A 10,069-nucleotide genomic window follows, 5' to 3' on the forward strand; every position below is an offset into this window, starting at 1 on the left:
CACCAAGGCTCAGAGTCCAGATGAAAAGACTCGAAGCCCCATGTTGGATGCCAAAATGATGTGGTTTGAAGCGTTGGGCTTCAGAGCTGATGGCCAAGAAAGAATTCTTGTGACATCTTTGATGCAAAAAGGTGTTTTTATTATAGCAGGGGACAGGACCCATGGGCAGAGAGAGCTGCACTGGGGTTGTGAGGAGTGACTTGTTATATAAGATCTTCTATCCTATGAGGGGAGTGTGGTGTTAGGGTTCCAGAGAATTGAGTATATAGGTTTCTGGAGATTGCTATCCCTCTTGTAAATCATTAAGACAGTTGTAAACTGATGAGACTCTTGTCCTGCAGGACTGTGACCTCTATCAGTTAACCATTTGTTTTTCCCCTTTGTTCTTGGGCAGCCAGGAATGCCTATGCCTGAGGAGTGTCACACATATCCCAGCCAGGAAGGTGGGGCAGGGGGTGGGGGGAGGGGGACTCTGGAGGAGGTTGCTAGTTTGTGCTTTGCTCTCAGCTTGCCTTTTTCTTCCTCATCATTTGGATACTACAAGTTACCTTTATGTTGTGATGACTGATTAAACATGCTAATGTTCTATATGCTACAAATAGATAACTTGCTTTCACTTGTAATTTTCATATCAATTAAAAAGCATATTAGTTTCTCATGGATAGCTACTGAACTCAGCATAGATTGAGTTTTAAGTAAATTATATAAGAATATCCTTATTTATAAGCATTAAAGAGTTAAGCCAAAAAGATTAGCAAAAATTGGGAAGATGTGAAGTACTTAAAATTTCAGAAAAAAAAATTCTCTCACAAAGTTAACCCCTAAGGATCATTTAGAAGCCTTGTTTTATTGTTTTACCTCTATATCATAGAAAATCTCTTTGCAGAATACCTTTTGTCTGCAGATCTAAATGTGACTCCTTTCAAACACTTGAGGTAAAGATTTCTGATAAATGAATTGTTCACCAGTATCTGGTTTACATCAAAAACCTCAGTATTTGATTTAAAAAAATAATTCTGAATATATTCAAGGTGTAAGGTAATAGGTAGCTTCTATATAACATATTTTAATTTCAGAGTGATTTGTATCAGCTAATCCTATAATGGGTAGTACTGTAATAGGTAGACTAATTCTTTCCAAGAATGATTCCTGGCACATTGTCAATATTCTTTTCTCATTGTTCGACTCCTTTTTCACAGTTCACGATAGGAGCTTTACTTAGACACACACATGAAACAATCATTATCCCAATCACTGTACAATTTGCTTTCTTTATTGAAAATTGTCCATTTTATAGTTTCAAAGTTTTAGTTTTTATTTTTCCGTGTGGATTATAAGACCTAGTGCATTTGAAACACAAGTATGTTTCTGTGTTCACTTTCCACACCATCCAACTAGGATTAAGGGATAATGTCTCAGCAATTGTGTAAGTTCACATTCTTGGCTTCTAAGCAACACTTTCAGAAAAGTTTTCTTTTCTTCTTTGTTATTTGCAAGATAAAGAAATCCTGTCACTTCCTATCATGAATGGGCTGATTCTATCACAGAATCACAGAGTCTTACAGTTGGACCTAGTTCAGCACTCACTCAGTTCAAGAATCCATTATCTAGCATAATTTAGCACCCTTGTTGGATGATCATCTAACCTTGGCTTAAGTTGTAGGAAATTCATCTCCATAAAAATCTTGCTCTGCTTATGGTATGGTACAAAGTCCACTGGTTTGGGAAACAGACTGGACTATAATACCAGTTCTAGCTGATGAGGTAGGACAAAGTTGTTTACCTTCTCTGAACCTTAACATCTTTGCCTATTTCTGGCGTATAAATGCTCAAAAAATAGCTAATGATAAACTATAATGATAAAACTAGTTAATGCAAAATATGCTCAGGGATTGGTGTTTCCCCTCCATACTTTATCCCCACAGAAAGAAGAAATCTGCCTCTATATGTTAATTCATTCCATAAACAGTTATAGGGACACTGTTCAAGGGACTGTATATAACTATGAACAAGGTAGAAAGTACCTCATTCTTAAGGATATTATGTTCTACTGAGAAAAAACAGACTAACAATAAGTAAATGAATTAAGTTTACAGGAAAAAAAATCAAGTGAATAGACAGTGATAACCCGTTATACAGAAAATTAAAATAGGGTTATGTACTCATTACCTAGTGGTTACTTCAGGCAAGACATTGCTGAGGAAATATCATGCTGAAATCTGAACAACAATTCTCCCCCAGGATCTGATCCTCATTGTGCTTTCTGGAGCTGCCCACAAAACAAACAAACAAAACCCCAAAACAACAACAAAGAAACTTTTAAATGGTTGAAGGCAACTACTATATCTACCTTTAGATTCTTTTTTTTTTTAATGTTTATTTATTTTTGAGAGACAGAGTGTGAGCAGGAAAGGGGCAGAGAGAGAGGGAGACACAGATTCTGAAGCAGGCTCCAGGTTCTGAGCTGTCAGCACAGAGCCTGACATGGGGCTCAAACTCACGCACTGTGAGATCATGACCTGAGCTGAAGTTGGCACTTAACCGACTGAGCCACCTAGGTGCACCAGATTCTTTCTTTTTAAAGCTAAACATCACCAGTCCCTCCAACTATGTCTTATATAACACGATTTCAACAAAAAAATTCCAACTGGGAAGACTCCCTCCAGATTTACCAACACTGTCTTTAACTGTGCACTTAGAATGAAAACAATTCTCCAGATGTAGCCCAAACCATGTGAAATAGAAGGTATCTCTTCCCTTCATCTGGATTCTGTGCCTCACTAATGATACATAAGCTTGAATTGGCTTTTTTTTTTTTTTTTTTGTAGTGACTATAGCAAAATACTGACTAAACTGTCATCAACTACAAGTGCCTGGTCTTTTCCATAGGAACTCCTATTTGGACACATTGCCTCTTTCCTATGTCTGCACATTTGTTTCTGTACCAGAGCTTTACATTTACTTTTGCGGCAGTTTATCTTGTTCATTTCAACCTAATTCTTCCAGCCTATGGTGAGATTTTGAATCTTAGTTCTCTCTTCTACTATATTAACTATTCTTTAATCTCCCTGTCATTCATAAATGTAGTTAATATGTTGCTCAGCCTACCAATTAGATGTCTATCAGATACAAACCTATTTCAGAGCCATATTATTCAAGAAATATAATTTGTCCACGAGAAAGAAAAGTCACATTATTATGGATGATTTCCTTGTGTGTTTTCTAAATTACCTGTATTAATTATGAGCTATTTTTAAAATATGTTTTAATGTTTTATTTATTTTTGAGAGACAGCATGAGCAGGGGAGGGTCAGAGAGAGAGGAAGACACAGAATCTGAAGACAGGCTCCAGGCTCTGAGCTGGCTGTCAGCACAGAGCCTGATGCTGGGCTTGAACCCATGAACTGTGAGATCATGACCTGAGCCAAAGTCGGACGCTTAACTGACTGAGCCACCCAGGCGCCCCAATCATGAGCTATTTTTTACAATTAGAATGAAAAGTTATAAAAAATACATATCACATTACTTTCTTAAAAGCTGTGACTTCACAACTTTTGTCTATAAAGTTGTTTAGTCTTGGGGTACCTGGGTGGTTCAGTTGGTTAATCATCTGACTCTTTTCTAGAAGGTACTATTTTTACTTTTTTAATTTTTTTATTTTGAGAGAGAGACAGGAGTACAACCAGGGAAGGGGCAGAGAGAGGGGAAGAGAAAATCCCAAGCAGCTCTGTCAGCGCAGAACCTGCTGCAGGGCTTGAATTCACAAATCACGAGATCATGACCTGAGCTCAAACCAAGAGTCAGACGCTGAAGCGACTGAGGCACCCGGGTGCCCCTCATCTGACTCTTGATCTCAGCTCATGAAATCAAGCCTCTTGTTGGGGCTCCATGCTGGACATGAAGCCTACTTAAAAATAAATAAATAAATAAATAAATAAAAGTTAAAAAAAAATTGATGAGTTTTAAAGAATATAGACAATGATAGAGCCCTGTGTCATTCAATTAGAGATTTCCCTCCAGGTTGATATAGGGCTGTTAATTTATTATTAGGGTTGTTAATTTAATCCAGCTGTTCCTGGGTAATAGTAACATATTAATAGTTTGTTAATATGGTATGGTACCAACATAATGACCTAGAAGAAGAAGGCCTTTGATTCTATGTCCTCAAATTTGTTACATTTTCAAAATGTGAGATTGTCTGGTGGAATTTGCACTTCTACTTCCTGGTTTAAAAGTATTTTGTCAAGAATTCATAGAAATAATTATTAACTATTTGAGTCAATCAAACATAAGAAAATAATGTTCCCTATTGCTATAGTGTATGCTTAAAAACCAAACAAAAGAATTTAGAGTTAAAACTTTCAAACTTGGCATAAAACAGATACTCAGAGGACCAAGAACACATGTCTGAGTGTGAGAAAGACTTTGCCTTTGAGAAAAATTTAGAAAAAATAAATAAACACTTTGCTGTGTGTGGGCAGATATTAGGCCTTATTCAAAGAAAAATGGCTACATGATGTAATTGTTTTGATACACTATATGCATAGAACACATTGACCTTGAGAAATTCAGTTTTATTTGAATTTTTATCTCTCTATTTCCCTAAAGACTTGACATTTGAATCTGATTCTTTTTTTGGTAAGATTATTTTAAAACTTAATCTGTGTTTTTTGTTATTTGGTAACACTTGCCACTAAAACAGAAGCAAGGATCATCCCCTTAATAACATGGTCCTCTTTTCTCCAGCCCCAGATGGCTTGCTCATCCCAGGGCAAGAGTGAGGTGGACCATGTTGGGTGGAGCTGCTGCACAGGCTCTGGCCAGGAAAGAGGGAGAGGACGGAGATAAGGAAGGATTGTTGGTTAATAAAGCACACCAACATGTTTCTAACCAGTTATCTTGGAAAAAAATGCATAAGGTCATGATAAATACATTTCTTACATCATATTGATGTGGGAAACAAAGGCAAATGGAAAACTGAGTTTCCGTACAACTTACAGCTCACTGACCAATCCTTGAGACAGCAGTGACCCTCCTCCAGGAACACGCAATTGTCTTCATGTTAATGCTTTGCTAGAGGCAAAATAAGTGGTTAACTGATAGAGATCAGACCAGAGTCTCTATCAGTTTACAATGTCTTAATGATTTACAAGGAAAACAGCCATTTTATCAGTAGCTAAACTTCCAGAAACCTATAGATTCCATTTCCTGGGCCCCTGAAGTCACTCCTCATAACCCAAGTGCAGTTCTTTCTGCCCACAGGTCTTGTCCCCATGCTTTAATAAAGCCCCCTTTTTGCACCCAAGACATATCAAGAAGTCTTTCTTGGCAGTCGACTCTGGACCTCAATACTTCAAACCGCATCATTCTGGGCCTTGGTGCAAACTTGGTGAGTACTTTCTCTTCTTTCCTCTTCCTTTACTTTCATTTCAGACTATGGTCTTATTGGAACACTGTCAGGTTGATTGCTCAGGCTGCAATCCTCCAGCCTGTGGCTACTCTGTGGGGAGGCTGGAGGTTAGTATCCTGCCTGGAATGGTAATAAGATCCAGAAACTTGATGCTCTCTCTTCATTTCTGTCCTTATACAAAGTTGTATAAGGCATGGGGCAGCCACCTAAGTGACTAGCATGGCTGCCAATCTTCAGACTCCCATGTGAGGTTTCTTCCTTATTGTTTTAATGTGATCCCCTCCACATCCCTCGTCTAGCCACTTCTGGCTGCAAGAACTCTACTCAGAGCTGGCCAAAACCAGTACCTGACTGAAATTCCAACCAGTGACTGTTTCCTAGAGAAACTGGCTATAAATACTACATATTTTAGAATGTTGCTTAGACCATGATGGATTTCTGTTTTTATTGTTTTCCATCAGTGTCCCCTACTAACTACTTAAACTACGGAATTGGGTAATTTCCCCTTGTAAAAGTTTTCTATGGGTTAAAATCAGCAGGTCCCTTATGGTCTTCATGGCCTGGCCTTCAGAGCAAGCCAAAGCAAGGCACAGCATAGGCCTTCACAGCATGGCATTCATGGGAATGTTTGGACACAGTATCGCATGGTGTTTCAGCCCATTCACCAGATACACATCTGTAGCCTCAGATGCAGTGGGGAAGGGGGGGGGGAGCGCATTAGCATCCTTCCTGTGTTCAGAGCCATTATGGCAGGATGGTGATCAATAGCAATTTTCATTTGAGGGCCACCTCCAGTCACATTTGACCCATAGAACCTCTGACATATCCTGCATGGGATATCACCTGAGCGTCAAGGGGGGAATTTTGGTAATGGACCTTCTCTCTTCTTCAGTTTCCAAAGATTCTCCCTTGGAATGCCTTTTAATCCACTGAAAATAATTCAGATTGTGAAAATTAAGAAAGGAGTGACCTCCTGTAACACTACATGGCCTCAATAGGATCTGTCAGTTAGATCTCTTCTGCAGGAAACAGGGCAAATGGATGGAGGTACCCTAGGTCCAGTCTGTCAGGGCTCTAATCAAGACCCAGACCTAAGTGCTTCTTGCAGAACATGTCTGGTCAATAATCAGGCCAGTAAATTCCCTCCTAATATGTTGGATGATAATTATCTAAATAGGCTTCCTCCTAATAGAATCTAGGTTGCTCGAGGAAAAACAGGCCTTTCCTAATGAAGGGGACACTAACTCCCTCACTGTTCCTCCTCCTAATTGATGTGGGAGCTTCTCCCTCATTCATTTCTCTGGTTAATGTCTTTGGTTGGAGCCAACTATAGCTAGTCGACCTCAGAGCATGGTCTTTAAGGAATATTCCTAAGCAGCTGCCAAAACCCCCTATGTTTTCTGGGAAATTCCTTGTTTTCTCTGGCTCATCATGGATTGCATATTTCCACTTTGGTGGGAAAAAAAACATGGCGTCTGTTCATCTGTCTGAGCTGATGAGGTTTAGCACCAGGAACTGTCTTTCTCTGTCTTTTTGCAGTGCCTCACCTCTTCTGCCCTCCTCCCCTTCTTTTTTATGCACCACTTTGTGTGTTGTCTGCATAACTGGCTCCTTAACCATCCTTGGTGCCTCCAGTGCCTTTGACTCCTCCTCATACCCTCGCTTTCATGGAGTCAAGAGTGTCCCCTGGACTCAACACCACCCGCTTCATTTCCTCACCAGTGTCCCAAGTAAAAATTGACAATGGGGAACAAATTAATTGCCTTTTAAATGGACACAGGTAGAACACGTTCAGAGTTTAAGCTAATTTAAGTTTGTTTGTTTAATTAAGATACACATCTTAAGAGTTATCAGCATTACATATGAAATTTTCATTCTACCTAAGTTTACTAAAGGTCAATTAAGCTTGTGTTATCTCTGTTGCAATTTGACACCAAAAGGTGACTTAAAATGATGGTTAATTCTGTCTCAAGGTTTTCAAGGGTAATTGTTAACATAGCTTTCAAAGTCTTTGGTAACCTGAAACTTTAAAGTTTTGCTTATAGGATAAATTGGACTGAATTCATTGTATATCTAGGTCTTTCCCAAATAGGTTTATTTCCAAGTTAAATGCTAAAGCATTGATTAGTAAGCAAAAGGTTTATCTGCTTTTGACTTTTCATTGCAGAGAAACTAAGGATACTTGAGTTTGTTGAAAAACATACTTTGTGCTTAAATGTATCCATAAATTTGTCATCTAAAGAATTCTGGTGTGACAGTTCATGATTGGTTACTACTTGGTTTTCACTGGAGACTAAGGTTTCTAAGAGTTAAGACTGAGGGAAATAATGGAAGCAACTCTATATGTAGGAAAGTAGGAGATGTGTAAGGAGGATATAAGGAATGAAAATACGTTTTTGTTGAAGATAAAAGAAAGTCATTTTGTTCTAAATGAGTCTGGCTGTTTGAAAAGAAATTACTTGGGACAAAATCTGAATGCAAAGTTAAGTTGTAGAAGGTTAGTGAAGGGAAATCTTTGGAAAGGAATTTTATGTGTGGTCAGGTCAGACTAAGGTTGAAATAAATGAATTTTAAAAGTACACTGGCATAAGATTGAAATTCTCCTTTTCATTATTAAAAAAAAAGTTTTCTTGGATTGTTGTTCTGCTCTGGATAGGAAAATGTAAATAAAGTTTTTTTTCTTTTGCGTCTGCCCGTAAAACCAGTTTCTACGTTTTATCTTTTTCAGGCCTTTGATTACTTAGTTAAAACTTCTCAATATTAAAGGAGCTAAATTTTGCTAACAACTACATAACCTTACATATTTGCCTTTGGGATATCTTATTGCCACATTGGTTAATAAATAGTTAAGTTTTATAATGATCTGTAATTCTATTTAGGCATGTGCTTTATAACTTTCTGAGGTTTTTAACAAACGTCCTCAAGATTTGAATTGTAGACGAAGGGGTTTTTTTTGACTAATTAGGCCTTTTTTTTTGTATGTTAAGTTACTTGAAAAGCACTGTCAAATAAAAGTCTTAGGTTATATTTGGGTAAATGCTATAACTGTTCAATTATATGTATATATTAAAACTTATATATACATATATAATTTCTAAAGTTTTAATATGTTCTGGTATAAGGTCATCACTTGATACTCTGATTATTGAAGTGCTATGTGTTACAGAAAGAAATAACCAAATTTCCTTGTCAGTGACCTCACAATGAACTCTCATATTAGATCTTTAACAATGTCCATTTCCAAGTTTTTGTCATTTATAATTGTTCTTATTCTCTTACAAAATATGTTTTATATTCAAGGAGATTCATAAAAAGGACTTTTAGGACAAATGCAGGTATTCGGTATCTTTAAGATCGAAACTGGAATGGGTCAGAATTTCCAGAACTAAAAAGCCACGTCCAAACTAAACAAGAATTAGTAACATAGGACTAAATGAACTGGGAAAAAATTATTATAGTTCTTGTAACTCTTATTTGAAATATTGCTGGTTCTCTAATGTTCTTCTGGATTGAGGAAACTTTCTCTTAAGATGTCAGTGACTTACAATCCAAGAAAGAATGTGATAAATTATTCATTTGTGAACCAACTGAAGCATTTAACTCTTCTCTCTACTTGAACTCTCCGAAATTTAATAAAAAGTCTCAGTGAGTATTCTTTCTTACATGGCAATCATAGTCATTTGCATAAGTCCAATAAGAATCTGTTCTCCTAGGATATCATTGGAAACATTGTTTATTTTACCAAGACTTTGACTGGAATGTCATATTTGGAAAGGTATGCATAGACCCAGATAAGACCTAACAATTTGAAAGAACTAAGATTGACTATGAAATATGGAGCCATAATGCTGGTCTGATGATACCTTGCTTACAGAGTTCCCGGCAGGCTTCCCAAGTGAGTAAAGAAGGTCCAGGCAGGTACAGGAACCTTGGGATATAATGGGGACCTCATGAAGAGGAATTCACCCAAATCAACAGGTATTGCAGGCATGTCTGATGGCAAGTGCTTGGCTTAGCTTCTGGCCTAGAGAGGCTACTATAAGTTCAATCTAGATTCCTTATAAAAGGTTCCGGCAAAGCAGATTTTATAATTTTTTTTTTAACGTTTTATTTATTTCTAGGAGATAGAGAGAGACAGCGTGAGCAGGGGAGGGTCAGAGAGAGAGGGAGTCACAGACTGAAACAGGCTCCAGGCTCTGATCTGGCAGTCAGCACAGAGCCCGACGCGGGGCCCGAACCCACGAACCGCGAGATCATGACCCAAGCGAAAGTCGGACGCTTAACCGACTAAGCCACCCAGGCGCCCCAGCGGCAAAGCAGATTTTAAAAGATCTATATGGTCAATCACTACTCTTGCTGAACTTATGTAAATGATTAGGCTAAGTTTGTTAAAAACTGGACCTGATTTTCAAACAAATTAGTGCTAATTTGGCTACTTCTGGAAATCAGAGTGATTTTAGAGAGAAAAAAAAAGAGTTTCAATAACACATCTCTGCAGATGTTAAATTCTAGTTCTAATTTTCTTTGAATGTTCATTGTTTTGCCTAAGCTAGACAGTTCGTGGTAAACTTCAGAGACACTGCCACAATAGCTCACATATAGACAATCTTCGTGCTTGTTAGTCTGTGGGGATAGTGGAGGCAACCCCACTTTCCTCAT

At 37.9% G+C, this 10,069-nt stretch overlaps 1 long non-coding RNA gene across 3 annotated transcripts in view; it reads right to left on the minus strand.

Moving 5' to 3' along the window:
• The window catches only part of LOC144220131 (uncharacterized), an 84,526-nt gene that overhangs the window by 52,302 nt on the left and 22,155 nt on the right, over nucleotides 1–10,069 (minus strand). Inside the window, exon 4 of one of the 3 annotated variants that reach the window (XR_013331637.1) lies at nucleotides 4,999–5,073. The exons of the other annotated variants lie outside the window; for them this stretch is intronic. This is a non-coding gene — a long non-coding RNA (uncharacterized LOC144220131). The remainder of the gene's footprint in view (nucleotides 1–4,998; nucleotides 5,074–10,069) is intronic. 3 annotated transcript variants of the gene reach the window in all.

The sequence above is a fragment of the Crocuta crocuta genome, unplaced genomic scaffold (genome assembly GCF_008692635.1).
Source record: "Crocuta crocuta isolate KB4526 unplaced genomic scaffold, BGI_CrCroc_1.0 scaffold9, whole genome shotgun sequence".
NCBI classification, from domain to species: Eukaryota; Metazoa; Chordata; class Mammalia; order Carnivora; family Hyaenidae; genus Crocuta; species Crocuta crocuta.